The sequence below is a fragment of the Lithobates pipiens genome, unplaced genomic scaffold, assembly GCF_037356315.1.
Source record: "Lithobates pipiens isolate NorthernLeopardFrog02 unplaced genomic scaffold, aLitPip1_a1.2 Scaffold_8, whole genome shotgun sequence".
NCBI classification, from domain to species: Eukaryota; Metazoa; Chordata; class Amphibia; order Anura; family Ranidae; genus Lithobates; species Lithobates pipiens.
Window position 1 is genome coordinate 133,400,951 of NW_027507903.1, and position 19,018 is coordinate 133,419,968.

The following is a 19,018-nucleotide window of genomic DNA, read 5'->3' on the forward strand; positions in this document are numbered from 1 at the left end:
TGTCCATGCCTGCTGGACCATGAGTCAGCGGTAATATGCACCTTACCGCTGACCACCCTGTCCAGCGAGGCAAGGACATTGCCTTCCACATGCCGGTAGAGAGCCGGAATCGCCTTCCATGAGAAAAAGTGGCATTTGGGGACCTGCCACTGAGGAACCGCACATTGTACAAACTCACGGAAGGGGGCCGAGTCTACCAACTAAAAAGGCAGCAGTTGAAGTGCTAGCAATTTAGCCAAGCTAGCATTCAACCGCTGGGCATGTTGATGGCTGGGAGTGAACTTCTTTCGCCGGTCCAGCAGCTGGGGCAGGGACATTTGCCTGCTATAATCGGACGTGGGTGTACTGCTAGCAGAGTGCCCGGAAGCACTTGGCTGTGACACACCTAATTCTACACTTTCATTCCTCTCAGAGCAGGTTTCAGAGAGGACTGAAGGTCTAGTGGGGTTGGAGATGCCAGCTGATGAGGAGCAAAGAGAGGTCCGCTTTGTTCTTTGGTGTGGGTCTTTGAGGTACGCTTGCCAACGAGCTGCATGGCAGGTCAACATATGTCTGGTCAAGCATGTGGTGCCCAAGCGGCTGATGTTTTGGCCACGTGAGATACGCTTGAGACATATGTTGCAAATAGCAGTGGTGCGATCTGATGCACTCTCAAAAAAGGCCCACACCAAAGAACTTTTAGAATAACGCGCAGAGGCAGCGCCCTGCACAGGCGGAGCTCTGCGGTGTGATTCAGTTGGTGTGCTGCCCCTAAGCTGGCCCCCGGAGGGCATCCTGCCTCGTTGGACATGTGCCTCCTCCTCCTCCTCCTCCTCCTCCTCTCTCCTACCAGGCACCCATGTGGAGTCAGTGCCCTCATCATCCCCTCCCTCTTCATCGCTGTAGCAAACCTGGCAATATGCTGCAGCTTGTGGAACATAACTGCCAGATTGCTGTCCTTCTTGAGCATCCCCTCTCTCTGCATTCACGCTACTGCCTTCCTCTAGCTGAGTATCTTCATCAGAGCCTACAAAACACTGGGCATCCTCCTGGAGCATGTACCCAACACTGTGCTCAAAGAGTTCAGGAGACTCCTCAGGAGGACGTGGTGGGTCTAGGGAAGGAGTCACTGATGATGACATGAGACGAGGGAAGACGATGCGTTGGCAGCTGCTTTGCTAGTACCCTGAGACTGGGTGAGAGAGGATGAGGAGGATGAAGAGGGCTTGGTCATCCACTCTACCAAGTCATTGGCATGTTGCGGCTCAACATGTCCAGCTGCCGAAAAGAAGGACAAGCGTGTCCCATGGCCACGTGCTGATGATGACGATGCACCACGTCCACGACCAGCACTGTTGTCTCTAGACACAGAGCCTGCTTGCCCTCTTTTATCGGCTTGCGCCTGTCTGCCTCTCCTTGCTGGCCTTCCAGACATGGTAATGGCCTGAAGGGAGTTGGGTAAAACAGCAATTGGGTAGTGTATATTGTGCTGGAGGCACACAACACCTACTAACTCCTGCAGATGCCTTGATTATAGAACACCAGCAATAAAGGGTAGATAAAGGGGTATACTGTACTGGAGGCACACAACACCCACTAAGCCCTGCAGATGGCTCTATTAGAGAACAGCAATAAAGGGTAGCTACAGGTGTATATTGTGCTGGAGGCACACAACACCCACTAACTCCTGCAGATGCCTTTATTATAGAACACCAGCAATAAAGGGTAAATACAGATGTATACTGTGCTGTGCTGGAGGCACACACAACTTCCAATAACTCCTGCAGATGGCAGATGGCTCAAATAGAGAAGAGCTATGTAGGTGGATATAGCGGTGTGTACTGGGTACAGAGCATGCAGGCAGCACGCACAAGCTCCTAACACTGACTGCAAGCTCTATTATAAAAGATAGATATATCGCTAGCTATATAGGTGAATATAGCGGTGTATACTGCGGTCAGGGCACGCAGACAACAACCACTACAGAAGAGCAAGATCGAAAAATCGGCCGATAACGATCGGTGTATACTGTGTTGAAGGTACACAGAACACCCACTAACTGCTTCAGAAGCCAACACACTACACAAGGCAGCCGCGCTGGCGGCCTTATATAGTGTGGGGCGTGTACTACACAGCCTGAGCTATGATTGGCCACAGGCATCCCTCCTGTGGCCAATCATGGCTCTCCTCGCTGACGGCGCTGTGATTGGCCAAGCATGCGGGGTCACAGTGCATGCTTGGCCAATCGTGAGCCAGCAATGCACTGCGCCATCGCAGTGCATTGTGGGCCATGAGCGCCACACGAATTTGGCACGAACGGCCCATAATGTTCGGTATTCGCCGAACGGGCGAACAGCCGATGTTCGAGTCGAACTTATGTTCGACTCGAACACGAAGCTCATCCCTAGTTACAACCAAAAACGTAAATGTATTTTATTGGGATTTTATGTGATAGACCAACATAAAGTGGCACATACTTGTGAAGTAGAAGGAAAATGATAAATGGTTTTCCAAATTTCTTACAAATAAATATGTGAATAGTGGGGTGTGCATTTGTATTCAGTCTCCCTGAGTCAATACTTTGTAGAACCACCTTTCTCTGCAATTACAGCTGCAAGTCTTTTTGAGGATGTCTCTATCAGCTTTGCACATCTAGATAATGACATTTTTGCCCATTCTTCCTTGCAAAATAGCTCAAGCTCTGTCAGATTGAATGGAGAGCATCTGTGAACAGCAATTTTCAAGTCTTGTCACAGATTCTCAATTGGATTTTGGTCTGGACATTGACTGGGGCATTCTAACACATTAATATTCTTTGATCAAATCCATTCCACTGTAGCTCTGGCTGTATGTTTAGGGCCATTGCCCTGCTGGAAGGTGAACCTCCGCCCCAGTCTCAAGTGTTTTGACGAATCTAACAGGTTTTCTTTTATGATTGCCCTGTATTTGGCTTTATCCATCTTCCCATCAACTCTGACCAGCTTCCCTGTCCCTGCTGAAGAAAAGCATCCCCACAACTAGGGATGAGCCGAACACCCCCCGGTTCAGTTCGCACCAGAACTTGCGAACGACCCCCGCGTTCGGTACGAACGTTAGAACCCCATTGAAGTCTATGGGACTCGAACGTTCGAATTGGAAAGTGCTCATTTTAACGGCTAATATGCAAGATAGTGTCCTAAAAAGGGTTTGGCGACCTGCCTCCTGCCTCAGGGGACATGGGTCACTGCAAAAAAAAGTTTTAAAAACTACCGTTTTGGCGGGAGCACTGATTTTAATGACGATTAAAGTGAAAAAAAAAAAGTGAAATATTCCTTTAAATATGGTGCCTGCGGGGTGTCTGTAGTATGCCTGTGAAGTGCCACGTGTTTCCCGTGTTTAGAACAGTCCCTGCACAAAATGACATTAAACGGAAATAACACCATTTAAAACTGCTTGCGGTTTTAATGTTATATCTGGTTCCTGCAATATGGTTGAAAATCATTGAGAAACATGGCATGGGTAGCCCTCCCTGCCCATTACCAGCCTATTTGGGTCTTGTACGCATATTAAGGGGAACCCCGTACCCATATTAAAAAAAGGAAATGCGTGTGGCCCCCAGGCCCTATATACTCAGAACAGCAGTATACAGGCGGTGCAAACAAGACAGAGACTGTGTAGGTTTGTTGTGTTAAGTTGAATCTGTTTGTCATTTTCAACCGGTACATTTTTAAAGTGTAGCTCCAGTCAAAAAAACTATCTTTAAGCTTTTTGGAAAACATAGGGAAGGGTTATCACCCCTGTATAATTTGTTTTGTCGTCCATCTTTTTTCATCTCACTTGCTGCTGTCTCCTTGCGTTTGCAAGTAGGAGATGTTTGTAAGTTGGATGTTTGAAAGTAGGGGCCTGCCCTATATTATAGCGGTATGTACTGGGTACAGAGCACGCAGACAGCACGCACTATCTCCTAACACTACTGACTGCAAGCTCTATTATTAACCACTTGTTAGCCCAATGTTTGCATAAAGTGAAAGATGAAGTTATGCTGAGTAAATAGATATCAAACATGTCACTCTTCAAAATTGCACATGCCCGTGGAATGGCGCCAAACGTCGCTACTTAAAAAATCCCCATAGGCGATGCTTTAAATATTTTCTTACTGGTTACATGTTTTGAGTTGCAGAGTAGGTCTAGGACTAGAATTATTGCTCTCGCTCTAACATTCTCGGCGATACCTCACATGTGTGGCACATGCGAGCACATGGGGACATGGGCGCTTTAATTTTTATTTTATTTTTTTATTGTTCATTTTACTTTATTTATTTTAGTTTGACATTTTTTTTCCCAAAAATATATTTTTGATCACTTTTATTCCTATTACAAGAAATGTAAACATCCCTTGTAATAGGAATATGGGGTGACAGGTCCTCTTTACAGTGAAATCTGGGGGGTCAATATGACCCCACATCTCACCTCTAGGCTGGGAAGCCTGAAATAAAAAATAAAAAAAAGATTCTGGCTTTGATCGTACTGGCGAGTTGGTAGAAGCACCGGAGGGCGGTGAGGGGTGGGGGGCGTCTATGGCTGGGTATTTCAGGGTATCACCGAGTATGGCTGGGTATCTCTGAGTATGGCTGGGTATGGCAATTTATGGCAGGGTATTACAGAGTATTGGCGGGGTATTGGCGGGGTACTACAGAGTAATAGCAGGGTACTGCACTGCAGAGTAATGGCAGGGTACTGCACTGCAGAGTAATGGCGGGGTACTGCACTGCAGAGTAATGGCGGGGTACTACAGAGTAATGGCAGAGTACTGCACTGCAGAGTAATGGCAGGGTACTGCACTGCAGAGTAATGGCGGGGTACTGCACTGCAGAGTAATGGCGGGGTACTGCAGAGTAATGGCGGGGTACTGCAGAGTAATGGCAGGGTACTGCAGAGTATGCACTGGTATTGCAGAGTATTGGCAGGGAATTGAGGGGTTAAATTCGGTGAGCAGCGATGTGGGCACTGCAGATGCAGCCCACATCGCTGCTGACACCGATCTCTTTCCCCTCCACTGTACCGATCAGTACAGAAAGGGGAGGTAGGAACAGGCGTCATAACATGACGCCGGTTTGTTTCCAAGTGATCACTCCGTCATTTGACGGAGCAATCACGTGGTAAACGGCCGCTATGAGCGGCCGTTTACCGTGATGCGCCGGGTCCTATGGACCCGGCGGTCACGGATGCTCTCGAGTGCGCACACCTCGGGGCACGCGAGAGCAGAATTCTGGGAGGCCGTTAATTAACGGCCTCTCTGAGTTAAACAACCGCCCTGAAGCCGTTAATCGGCAATGGGCAGTTGTTAAGTGGTTAAAGCTAGATCACTAGCTATATAGGTGAGGTGAATATAGTGGTGTATACTGCAGTCAGGGCACAGACAACAACCACTACACAGCAGCAAGATAGGAAATCAGCCAAAAACGATTGGTGTGTACTGTGTTGAAGGTACACAGAACACCCACTGCTTCAGATGCAAAGTAACACACTACAGGAGGCCGCCTTAAAGGCGGCCTTATATAGTGTGGGGCGTGCACTACACAGCCTGAGCTATGATTGGCCACAGGCAGGATGCCTGTGGCCAATCATGGCTCTCCTCGCTGCCGGCGCTGCGATTGGCCAAGCATGCGGGGTCACAGTGCATGCTTGGCCAATCATCGGGCAGCAATGCACTGCGCCAACGCAGTGCATTGTGGTCCGCGCGCGCGTCACTCGAATTTTGACGCGAACGGCCAAAACTTTCGGAATTCGCCGAACGGCCGAACGGCCAATGTTCGAGTCGAACGTACACGAAGCTCATCCCTACCCACAACATGATGCTGCCACCACCATGTTTCACAGTGGGGATGTGTGTCCAGGGTGATGTGCAGTGTTCGTTTTCAGCCACACACAGCGTTTTGCTTTTAGACAGAAAAGTTCAATTTTGGTCTTATCTGACCAGAGCACCTTCTTCCACATGTTTGCTGTATTCCCCACATGGCTTCTTGCAAACTGCAAACAGGATTTCTTATGGCTTTCCTCTTGCCATTCTTCCATATAGGCCAGATTTGTTGAGTGTATGACTAATAGTTGTCCTGTGGACAGATTCTCCCACCTGAGCTGTGGATCTCTGCAGCTCCTCCAGAGTTACCATGCTTCAATGATTAATGCTTTGTTTGCCTAGCCTGTCAGTTTAGGTGGACTGCTGTGTATTGGTAGGTTGGCAGTTGTGCCATACTCTTTCCATGTTTGGATGGTGGATTGAAAGTGAGATGTTCAAAGCTTGGGATATGTTTTTAGAACCTAACCCTGCTTTAAACTTCTCCACAATGTCATCCCTGACCTGTCTGGTGTGTTCCTTGGCCTTCATGATGCTGTTTTGTTCACTAAGGTTCTCTAACTAACTTTGGAGGGTTTCACAGAACAGCTGTATTTCTACTGAAATTAAATGACACAGAGATGGACTCTATTTACTAATTAGGTGACTTCTGAAGGCAATTGGTTTTAGTTAGGGGTATAAAAGTAAAGGGGGCTGAATACAAATGCATGCTACACTTTTCAGATATTGATTTGTTAAAAAATGTGAAAACCATTTATGATTTTCCTTCCACTTCACAATTATGTGGCACTTTGTGTTGGTCTATCACATAAAATCCCAATAAAATATAGTTACATTTTTGGTTGTAACATGACAAAATTAGGAAAATTTCAAGGGGTATGAATACTTATTTAAAGGCACTGTAGTGAAGACGGAGCCTTCCCTAAGCTAACCCTCCTCACCAGGAAGTTGACACTGAGCTAATTACTGTCCCTCACAAGTGGGTTTCCCTTCCTTAACATTCACTCATCAGAAGCTTGCAAAAATTATGTGGGAATCTTTATTCAAAAGGTTTCTTGCCTCAAGATGGCCGCTGAAGGTCACCAGAGGTTGCAGCATCCAATCAGACAGCTGCTCCCTCTGAATGGACAATTTCTCCCAACAAACTCCACTCCATCTGTATAATAGCACAGTGTCACCTACTGGATGGAGGCAAACCTGAACCTGCCTACAAGTTGGGAACTATGTTATTGTGTGTGATTTATATCTGTCTGGAGGTCAGCCTTAATGTGTATAAATATAGTTCAGGATAGGAGTGTTTGCCATGCAATAATTGTTGCTTTTAGTGGTCCTGCCTTCCACATGATAGGTTTAACATACTCTATTTGGTTCCCTAACTATACTGGACCTGTTTTTCTCACTAGTAGCTCATTTGTCATGGAGCTGACAGATGCAAAATACAAACTTGAACCAAGACTGATGGAGGCCCTATATAAAGCCATCAGTCATGGTACTGTGAGACAAATCTAGCATGTCTATTTGTCACTACGAAGAAAACAGAAATATCTGGATAGATAGAATTGTGAAAGTGTATTTCGATGAAAAAAAATGGCTTAGCCACAACAGAACCAGATGTAAACCAGAGCCCACATACATGATCAGACTCACCCATACTTACTTTTAACTTACCGTATTTATCAGTGTATAACACGCGCCGGCGTATAACATGCACCCCAAGTTTAGGAGGGAATTTTAAGGAAAAAAAACTTTTAGGCGGGAAATTTAAGGAAAAAAAACTTACATTTAAATGCCCATCAATGCAGCCTTATCAGTGTCCATCTGAAACCTTGTCAGTGTAATTTGCAGCCTTGTCATGCAGCCTGTCCATCATTGCAGCCTTGTCATGCAGCATGTCCGTCATTGCAGCCTTGTCATGCAGCCTGTCCATCATTGCAGCCTTGTCATGCAGCCTGTCCATCATTGCAGCCTTGTCATGCAGCCTGTCCATCATTGCAGCCTTGTCATGCAGCCTGTCCATCATTGCAGCCTTGTCATGCAGCCTGTCCGTCATTGCAGCCTTGTCATGCAGCCTGTCCGTCATTGCAGCCTTGTCATGCAGCCTGTCCATCATAGCAGCCTTGTCATGCAGCCTGTCTGTCATTGCAGCCTTGTCATGCAGCCTGTCCGTCATTGCAGCCTTGTCATGCAGCCTGTCTGTCATTGTAGCCTTGTCGTGCAGCCTGTCCATCATTGCAGCCTTGTCATGCAGCCTGTCAGTCATGCAGCCTGTCCATCATTGCAGCCTTGTGCATCGTTGTCAGCTTTTATTTTTAAAAATGGCACTACCGGGTGCCGCCGAGATACACAGGACATCTCGGCGGCGCCCGGTAGTTCTCGGCTGTACTGGGCGGCTTTCGGCCGCCTTTGGCCGTACTGGGCGGCTTTCGGCCGTACTCGGCAGCTTTCGGCCGCTCTCGGCCCTTATCGGCAGTTTTTGGCCACCGAGAAGGGCCGAAGGCGGCCGAAAGCCGCCGAGGAAAGGCCGAAGGCAGCCGAAAGCCGCCGAGAAGATCCGAAGGAGGCTGAAAGCCACGAGAAGGGCCAACGGTGGCTGAAAGCTGCCCAGAGCCCAAAAAATCACACAGAAATCGCTGAGGATTTTCCCCTGACTTTAAAAGGAAAAAAGTGCATGTTATACGCCAATAAATACGGTACTTTTTTACTATATAAAATATTGTTTACCATATTAATTCTACTACAAACATATTCATTATTTCCGACCATAACGTTTGAAGTAAAATCACAACCCTTACACCAACCATATAGTACATATCATATTGTTCCTGCACTATTACCACACTTTCCACATTTAATGCTATACCACAGCAATTTCATGCATTTCTTAAAACCAATAAAACCACCCCCCCCCCCCCCCCAATCCACTCACACAAATGGATATTATTATTTATTTTTTGGATGGGGGAAATATCTTTCTTGTGGACCCTACCGCATGCTTCCTTATTTCTCGACTAGGCAAGAATGATATAACTGCCCATAGACTGTTGGGGATACCCACATCACAAATTCCAGGAGGTTGCATGGAACTCTATGGTGCATGCTCCTCTCCATGTCATGAGGGGGCCTTCTGGGTTTGTATTGCTTTTGCAGATGGCCCCATTCAGATGTGCTGTGGTGCATGAGTGTCAAAAAATGAGGGGGGGGGGGGGGGCAGGAAAAGTGTGCTGTGGCTGAGTGTCTGATCTTTATAGAATCCCCCTGGATCACTGGACATTTGAGCATGTTTTTTGTGTACAACCTGGCCTTAGACATGAAGGGAAGGGCGGGGAGGTGGAAATAGAGAGAGAGGGTGTAAAGATTCCACTTTAATCATATACATATTGTTTGTATCTGCAGAAAGTGCAATCATAACCCTGCTCACTTGTCTTAATTACAGTCTAATTACAATAACCATATACCTTTTGAATTGTCAAAAATCTGTTACCATACAAGCTATATAGTTAAAAAATGTGTCTGAGGAATTTGTTAATTTCTTCACACAGTTTACCATTTATGATAAAGAGGAAACTGAATCACAACCCCAATAATACAGCCTTATTTTTTCCATTGTGTAGCACCCTATAGTGTGCTAGAATAAGAATTGTTAGGTTTTTGTAGGCAAAATGTTTAGGCTTGGCTGGCAGACAAGCCTGTGTGTTTTTATCTGGGTCAGGGTGAGTGACTCAGGGAGGCACCCCCCCTACTTCTAGAAACTTGGAGAAGATTCTAGAAGAATAGGAGTGGAGGTTAAGAGGAGCTGCCTGGAGTATCCATGAGGGCCCTGACCAATCCCCAACAGATGAGTTGGCAGGGGGGAGGCACCCTCAAATACTCTGGGTCAGCCCAGCAGGGCAGGAGAGTTCAGGTGGAAGTTGGAGAGGGAGTGTTAAGAGACTGTTGGTGGACCCTTGAGGGTAACCCCCTGGTCTGAGGGGAGTGACCATGGGCCTGGGAGCAGGAGGGATCCTCTACAACCCATGAGGAATCCTGTCCAGTGGTGCGGGAGCAGGTGTGAGGACAGCAGGAGCCAGCGAACACGCCTGGAATTCTCCATCTGATCTGACAGTGCTTGAGCTATTTTGCAAAAAAGAATGGGCAAAAATGGCACTCTCTAGATGTGCAAAGCTGGTAGAGACATATGTAAACAAGACGTGCAGCTGTAATTGCAGTAAAAGGGGGTTCTGCAAAGTATTGACTCAGGGGAGCTGAATACAAATGCGCGCCACACTTTTCAGATTTTTTTTTGTAAAAAATTTTGAAAACCACTTATCAATTTCACAATTATGTGCCACTTTGTGTTAGCATATCAAATAAAATCCTAATAAAATACATATACATTTTTGGTTGTAGCATGATAAAAAGTGTAAAATGTAAAGGGATATAAATACCTTTTTAAGACACTGTACTCAAATAAATCTCCTGTCCCTTTCTATATGCCTGACTGTTACCTTCGCAAAGCAGGGCAGAGGTGGGCCGAGGGCACTGAAGCAAGATGGTCCAGCTCTCCTGCTCTCTATGTCATTCCTGGAGGATGGTATAAAAATTGAGGAAGATCGCACCTATTTAACAAAGGGGCTGGCATCACCTTAATTAGGAATAGGATCTGCTCAATTTTCTCAGTTTAGAAAAGTGGTGGAGGTTTTATATATAAAAATGCAAAAATATAGATTGTTGCATGGTGCAGTTCATATTTAACTACCTGTTTAGATAAAGAAAATGATTTGTGCTATAGACTATCATGTTCACAGGAAAAAAAATGGCCAGCATAGAAAATTGTATTTTTCTGTAAGGATATATACTCGCTGGGTGTCTTCAGAGAATGACACATCCAACATATTGCAAACAGATGGCTGGATACAGATGCATAACCTGAAACCTCCAGACTGTATTGTGGTAGAATTAATTATATGGGTGTTATACAGCACAACACTCTTCCACATGTGCCTGCAAATTGTGTTTTAACTGCCTGTTTTGTTGTATTGTTAAAGTGGAAGTCCGGGATTAATCTAACACAGTGTAAACCTGCTCCCATCCCCTGTCTAAATCCTATTCTAACTACCCTGTAAATGGAAGATGTTTATACTTACCTTGTCTGAGGGTACTCTGGCCCAGCCCAGGGGCTTCAGGGGGGAGAAAGGGCAGTCGCTCCACTCCACAACAGATGCCACAAGTGTATGGGTAACATCACTGCACAGGCATTTCAGCTGTTCTCAGTAATCTCTCCTCTCCTCTGAAGTTGGCTGCTGGGGAGATCCTATGATCAGACCAAAGCGCTTTCAGAATAGGTACAGTGCCTTGAAAAAGTATTCACACCCCTTGAAATTTTCCACATTTTGTTATGTTACAACCAAAAACGTAAATTTAATTTCAATTTTAAATCTGAAAAGTGTGGCCTGCATTTGTATTCAGCCCCCCTTAGTCAATACTGTGTAGAAACACCTTTCGCTGCAATTACAGCTGCAAGTCTTTTTCGGGAATGGATGTCTCTACCAACTTTGCACATCTAGAGGGTGACATTTTTGTCCATATTTCTTAGCAAAATAGCTCAAGCTCTGTCAGATTGGATGGAGAACGTTTGTGAACAGCAATTTTTCTCTTTCTCTCGCTACAGATTCTCAATTGGATTTAGATCTGGACTTTGACTGGGCCATTCTAACACATGAATATGCTTTGATCTAAACCCTAAATTCCATTGTAGCTCTGGCTGTATGTTTAGGGCCGTTGTCCTGCTGGAGGTTGAAACTCCGTCCCAGGCTCAAGATTTTTGAAGACTCTTACAGGGCAATCATAGAAGAAAACCTGTATTTGGCTCTCCATACTCCCATCAACTCTGATCAGCTTCCCTATGCCCGTTGAAGAAAATCATCCCCACAACATGGTGTGTTCAAGGTGATGCACAGCGTTAGTTTTCTGCCATACATAACGTATTGCTTTAAGGCTAAAAAGTTCAATTTGGTCTCAAGTGGCCATAGCACCTTCTTCCACATGTGCTCTGTGTCCCCTACATGGCAAATAGGAATTCTTATGGCTTTCAACAATGGCTTTATCTTGCCACTCTTCCATAAAGGCCAGATTTGTGGAGTGCACGACTAATAGTAGACCTGTAGACAGATTCTCCCCCCTGAGCTGTGGATCTCTGCAGCTCCTCCAGACTTACCATGGGTCTCTTGCTTGCTTCTCTGATTTAATGCTCGGCCTATCAGTTTAGGTGGATGGCCATATCTTGGTAGGTTACTCTTTCCATTTTTGGATGATGGATTGAACAGTGCTCTGTCAGATGTTCAAAGCTTGGGATAATTTTTTTATAACATAGCTTTGCTTTAAACATTTCCACAACTTTATCCCTGACTTGTCTGATGAGTTCCTTGGCCTTCATGATGCCATTTGTTCACTAAGGTTCTCTAACAAACCTCTGAGGGCTTCACAGAACAGCTGTATTTATACTGAGATTAAATTACACACAGGTGGACTCTGTTTACTAATTAGGTGACTTCTGAAGGCAATTGGTTCCACTAGATTTTAGTTAGGGGCATAAGAGTAAAGGGGGCCGAAATTAAAATGCATGCAACACTTTTCAGATATTTATTTGTAAAGAATGTTGAGAGATTTGTTGTGAAGAGTATTGACATCATGTGCTGGAAGCTTCTTATATAAAGCAATGCGCTTTACTTTCATGGAGGAATATAAGAACATGTCTTTTCATGGAACAGGAACAAAGAGCATACAAATACACACACTTAGAAACAAAGGTACTTCCTCTAAATACAGTACCATAGAATACACATTATAACACTGCAGTGCCACCTACTGACCTACTGGTATAGATAGGTATAATGCATACCGCAGGGGTCTCCAAACTTTCTAAACAAATGGCCAGCTTACTGTCAGGCAGACTTTAGGGGGGCCGGACGTTGGTGTCAGTGGGAGGATTAGTGACCCATCAATGGTATCAGTCAGAGGAATAGTGCTTCATCATTGGTGTCAGTAGGAAGAATAGTGCCTCATCATAAGTGTCAGTGGGAGGAATAGTACACCATCATTGGTGTCAGTGGGAAGAATAGTGCCCCAATCATTGATGTAAGTGGGGGAATAGTACCCCATCTCAGTGGGAAGAATAGTATCCCATCATTGGTGTCAGTAGGAATAATAGTGCCCCAATCATTGGTAGTGAGAGGAATACTGCCCCATCTTTGTTATCAATGGGAGGAATAGTGCCCCATCATTGGTGTCAATGGGAAGAATAGTGCTCTAACACTGGTACCAGTGGGAGGAATAGTACCCGATTGTTAGTGTCAGTGGGAGGAATAGTGCCCGGTTGTTATCAGTGGGCGAAATAGTGTCCTATTGCTGGTGTCAGTGGGAGGAATAGTGTCCTATTGCTGGTGTCAGTGGGAGGAATAATGTATTTTATCAGTGAGAGGAACACTGCCCTGAGGGCCAGATAAAAGCAAGCATAGGGCCGCATCCGACCCCCGGGCCGCAGTTTGGAGACCACTGGCATACAGTATTGCTCACAGTATAAAGCCACTTTACATCACATGCTATTGTTCTTTCAACAGCCTTGACCATAATACATAATGAATATATGCACAACACCATTATACAGTCCGTATCAGTAAAGGATGTTTTTATTGCACAGTTCTAGTGGCTCCTGATGCTCCAGTTGATCAGAATCCATGTACTCTAGAGTTCCTCTAAGAACTTTTTTGAAAAGTTACAAAGTACAAACTTTGCACTCGCAAGAACATTTCTTTTTATTAAAATTTCTGTTCAGGTTAAGCTGATCCCCCAAGTGATTGTACTGATTATTATTTATCAGAAACAAGAAACAAATGAGTAAATAAAGGCACAAAGGAACCAGGTTGCCAATCTGTTTACGTCTTCATAAACTAAACATGCTGCATCCCTTGAGATTAATGTAGAAGCAATAACAGAACCGCCATTTAAAATGGACTACAGGGACAGCCCTAATTACCTAACTAATCTCAGTAATGTCTTATATTGTCAGTCATATTAGGCCAACCTTTTATATAATTACACTGATATGCTAAAATTAGATTTTCATATGTAAAAATATGCTACTCTTGTAAAGAAAGTGTTAATATCAGCTTCAAGCTGAATGCTCATGCTGATGCTCATCCAATTTCTTCTCCTGTCATAGCTTAGCTATGGTATCTGTGCACAGGCCACATATTAAACAAGTATTTCTTATCTACCGAGGCAAATTGGCAGCGAAACCAGGCATGCTTTGAATAGTCAACAGTGGCCTTTTTTTTTTCCTTCTTAACATCCAAGAGCCAGCAAGGTAACACGTTATTACTGCTCAGCACCATGGGCCTGGGACAGGAATATCAGAAACCCAGCGGGGAGGACATCACCTACTGCACTGCTACCCCACTATGATATTTGACACACTGTTTTTCTAACAAGTATATACTAAGTACAGAGACCATGCTGAGCAATGCCTAAGGTTTCTATTAGAGTCAGTGAGCTCCCATTAAAGAGATATCTCTTGTACATTTTAAACATCTGTCTAGGACTAGAATATGCTCAACCGAACGAAATGTAGTGAATGTTGAAATTATTAAAAAAATACATGTAACAATATTTTATAAATGAAACATTAAATCAATCATTTTAAATTATGATTCTGATGTTAGTAGTTTATCTGGAACATTGTAAAATGCAATGAGTATTTTATTTTAAGCTTTAGACACATAAAGAGAATAGAGGATAGCACAAATAAAATAAAATAAGACATACTATCTGACAATGATTCAATCTTGTTTTGGGATCCTGTCATAAGAAAAAATAAAAATAAATAAAAATAAATATATAATATATATATATATATATATATATATATATATATATATATATATATATATATAGTAAAAAGTGGGCACACATTTTATGATATCTTTTCATGTGACAGCACTGAAGAAATTACACTTTTCTACAATGTAAAGTAGTGAATGTACAGCTTGTGTAACAATGTCAATTTGCTGTCCCCTAAAAATAACTCAACACACCGCCATTAATGTGTAAACCACTAGCAACAAAAGTGAGTAAACCCCTAAGTGAAAATGTACAAATTGGGCCCAAAGTGTCAATATTTTGTATGGCCGCCATTATTTTCCAGCACTGCCTTAACCCTTTTGGGCATGGAGTTCACCAGAGCTTCACAGGTCACCATTGGAGTTCTGCTCCACTCCTCCATGGCAACATCACTTAGCTGGTGGATGTTAGAGACCTTGTGCTTTTCCATCTTCCGTTTTGAGGATGCCCCACAGATGCTGAATAGGGTTTCGGCCTGGAGACCTGCTTGGCCAGTCCATCACCTTTACCCTCAGCTTCTTAGCAAAGCAGTGGTCGTCTTGGAGTGTGTTTGGGGTCGTTATCATGTTGGAATACTACCCTGCAGCCCAGTCTCTGAATGGAGGGGATCATGCTCTGAAGGTGGAGTAATATCATGCTCTGAAGTTGGAGTAATATCTTTCAGGACGGAATCCCAGAAGTGTCCCCATATGTCTCAATGAACCTGAAAATGCCCACTGCTGAATGGCATGAGAAAACACCTCGCTTAGCAATTCAATTAGAAATGTAAAAGTTAAAAATAGATAACCGGATTTCCCTTTGTTCACAGAAAAAAAATAAAAAATTAATAATAGAAGAAGGTTTTTATTTAAAAAGTATTTTTATTATTTATTATCAAAAAGTGTTTTTTTTTATTAATAAAAAACAAAGAACGTGTATATGTATGAATATGAAAATCATGCATGACGTAATCCGCAGCCATCCTTTACAATCAAATGATTTCAAAAACATCAGTGGTCAGAAATAAAACAATGGATGTTGAAATCAACATTCAGTCCAGCTGGTATTAAAACCTTAGTCACATGTATCCAGTACGATTCCCTATGACTCAATTGGTGAATAAAATCCCCCCCCCTCCAATGTTTTGTAACCCTCTCAATCCCCCAAAATCTGAGGCCCTTGGGGTTCTGATTGTGAAACAGTTTAAAATGCCAGGAAACATTATGGGGTTTCAAACCTTTTTTAATATTGTTAATGTGTTCTCCTGTGCGGACATGTAAAGGTCTTGAGGTCCTCCCGGTGTGCTGCAACCCACAGTCGCACTCCTGCATGTAAACCACTCCAACAGTATCACATGTGATCAACTGTTGGATGGTGTACTCTTTGTTGGTGGCTGATGCTAAAAACTTTTTCTGCTTTTTAATATTAACCTTGGAGTGCTTGCAGGCAGTGCATCGTCCACACGCATAGAAAGCCACCAAGAAATTAAAATAATTTATCTTCTGAAAGAATGGGAGGATTTAAAAAACCTGTTGCTAAACGATGCCTTGGTGCTAAACGATTACAGCTTCTAAGAACACACATAATTGGAAATGTACAGCTAGTCTCCTACTCAAACGACTCTTTTAAAGGATAAATTGATCTTTTAAAAAAAAATTTAAAAAAATTAAAAATGCACATCTTTTGCATGTAAAAAAATGTGCATTTATGATTTTAATTTTTTTTTACTTGGAGCCTGGAAAGCATTGCACCCACGATCAGCAGATTGCATGCCATGTAGGACTCCTGCACAGGAAAATCTGCAGTGTTAAATTTAACTCTGTAGGATTGTATAAACACTTTCCTGGTGTTTATATAATCCACGCTGTCAGAGTTAAATTGTTCAATTCTGTATTTTTCACTGGATAAAGAGGATTGTTTACATGTATAGTGTTAATTTCCTGTAATTCAACACCATAATATTAACACTTTACTCTAAACAACTTAACACTAGGATTTTAAAACTGGCAAGTTTCATGTGTGTAGACTTCTCAGTGTATCCATCTGCTCGTACCTCATATGGGCAGGCAGATACGCACTGACATGAAGAATAGATGAAAGACCAGCTCAATAGCACCATAGGGGGGGGGGGGGGGGGGGGTGACTGCAGCTGCTGGAACATGTTAAACATGTTATATGTACCCAGATAGCAAGGATAACTTGCCACAAGTTTGTGACAGTGTTGAATTGTGAACATTGTCTTGTTAACTTGCTGCACATTTTCACTGGCAAGTTGTACACTTGCAGAGCACTTGAAGCAAAAGTTATAGCTGACACTTTTAGCAAATTTGTAGCAAATTTGTGTGGTAAGTCTCTAGCAAGAGCAAATCTGCAGTGGTGGTGAGACTACAGCAAGAGCTCTGCAAGTCTACGGCATTGAACCCCTGTGGTTGGATGATTTTTGCACAACATAATTGAACCAGAACTTACAAAGAAAATTGATCTGGAGTCATGCAATGCAAACTTGCTGCAATTGTGCAGCAAACTTGTGAAGCCTGACAAGTCTAGCAATAGCTTAGCAAGTCATTTTGCAAGTCATTCAAATTTGCAGCTCAATTGCTTGCTATTTGGGTAACATGGGGAATGTATCATTTAAAGCCAGTAGGGCCACCCAATGTTCAGATGATGGATGGTTCCTAGAACCAGCCAAAATTCTAACAGAGTATGGCACAGTTTATAATTTCAGTGTGATTGTTCTGCTTGTTAAAGATTGAAATGAAAAACGACTGCTTGTTTAGAATATGTAAATATTCTGTGTGCATAATCTGTGCATAGGTCCACTAAAGAAGAGTGGGATCTATGGCTTCAATGTAAGAGGGATACTAAAACTCACACTAATGCCCTGTACACACGGTTGGAAATTCTGACGGAAACGGTACCAATCGGATTATGTTTTCGGAAAATCCGATTGTGTGTGGGCTCTATCGGACTTTTTCCGTCTGAAATTCAGACAGAAAAAGTTTGAGAGCTGGATCTGAAATTTTCTGACAACAAAATCCGATCAGACTTTTCCCAATCGTTTGTACAGAATTCTGACGGACAAGGTGCCATGCATGCTCAGAATAAATTACGAGACAAAAGCTATTGGCTACTGGCCTCTACATAGTCCCATAGTTCGCAACGAATGTCACCGCGTTCAGAATGATAGGATTTTCTGAAAACGTTGTCCGACCGTGTGTATACAACACAAGTTTTGGCCAAAATCCGTTGGAAAAAATCTGATGGATTTTGTGGTCGGAATGTCCAACCGTGTGTACAGGTCATTAGAGTAGTTAGTAGGGATGGGCGAACGGTTCGGCCCGAGCATAAGTTCGGGCTGAAATTTGGTTGTTCGGAGGTTCAGCGAACACCGAACAGTATGCAGTGTTCAGGACAAATGCGAAAGCCGCTGCAACACCGTTAAAGTCTATGGGACTCTAACATAAACAATCAAAAGTGTTCATTTTAAAGGCTTATATTTAGGCCCTTTGGGTTTGGTATGAATATTAAAGGGAACCCTGAACCAAAAATAAAAAAAGAAAAGATTATGTGGGGGGGGCCCCCCCATATCCATACCTGGCCCTTCAGGTCTGGTATGGGAAATTAAGGGAAACCCTGCGCCAATTTTTTTAAAAAAATGGCATAGGGCCCCCCAAAATCCATACCAGATCTTTACCAGAGCATGCAACCTGGCAGGCTGCAGGGAAAGAGATGGGGATGAGAAACCACCCCCCTCCTGAACTGTACCAGGCCACATGCCCTCAACATGGGAAGGGTGCTTTGGAGTAGCCCCCAAAACACCTTGTCCCCATGTTGATGGGGATAAGGGCCTCATCCCCACAACCCTTACACGTGGTTGTGAGGGTATGCAGGCGGGGGGCTTATTGGAATCTGGAAGCCCACAAATTCTGGCCCCCCCATGCGAATTAGTAAAGCAGTACAGTGTACCCCTACCATTTCACAAAAGAAAGTGTCAAAAATAGTAAAAAAGGCAAGAGACACTCAGGGACAAGTCCTCTATTAAAATATAAGAAAATAAAAATGACCTATGATGGCCATTCATCTTCTATCACGCCGCCCAACAAGCCGAAAAAAGAAAAAAACTGCAACAGCTCCGCCTCCATGGGAGGCTCCCACTGATGCTTTTTCTTGGTGACAGCTCTTATATAGCTGAGGGCAGGGCCACCCGTTGACGTAAGCGCGTGACCCGCCTCCCTCTGATGCCTCGTGATGTCATCGATTTGTCAGGCTGTGTGATAGAAAATGAACAGACTTTTTTTATCTTTTAATAAAGGACTTGTCCCTAAGTATCTCCTGTCTTTTTTTACTACT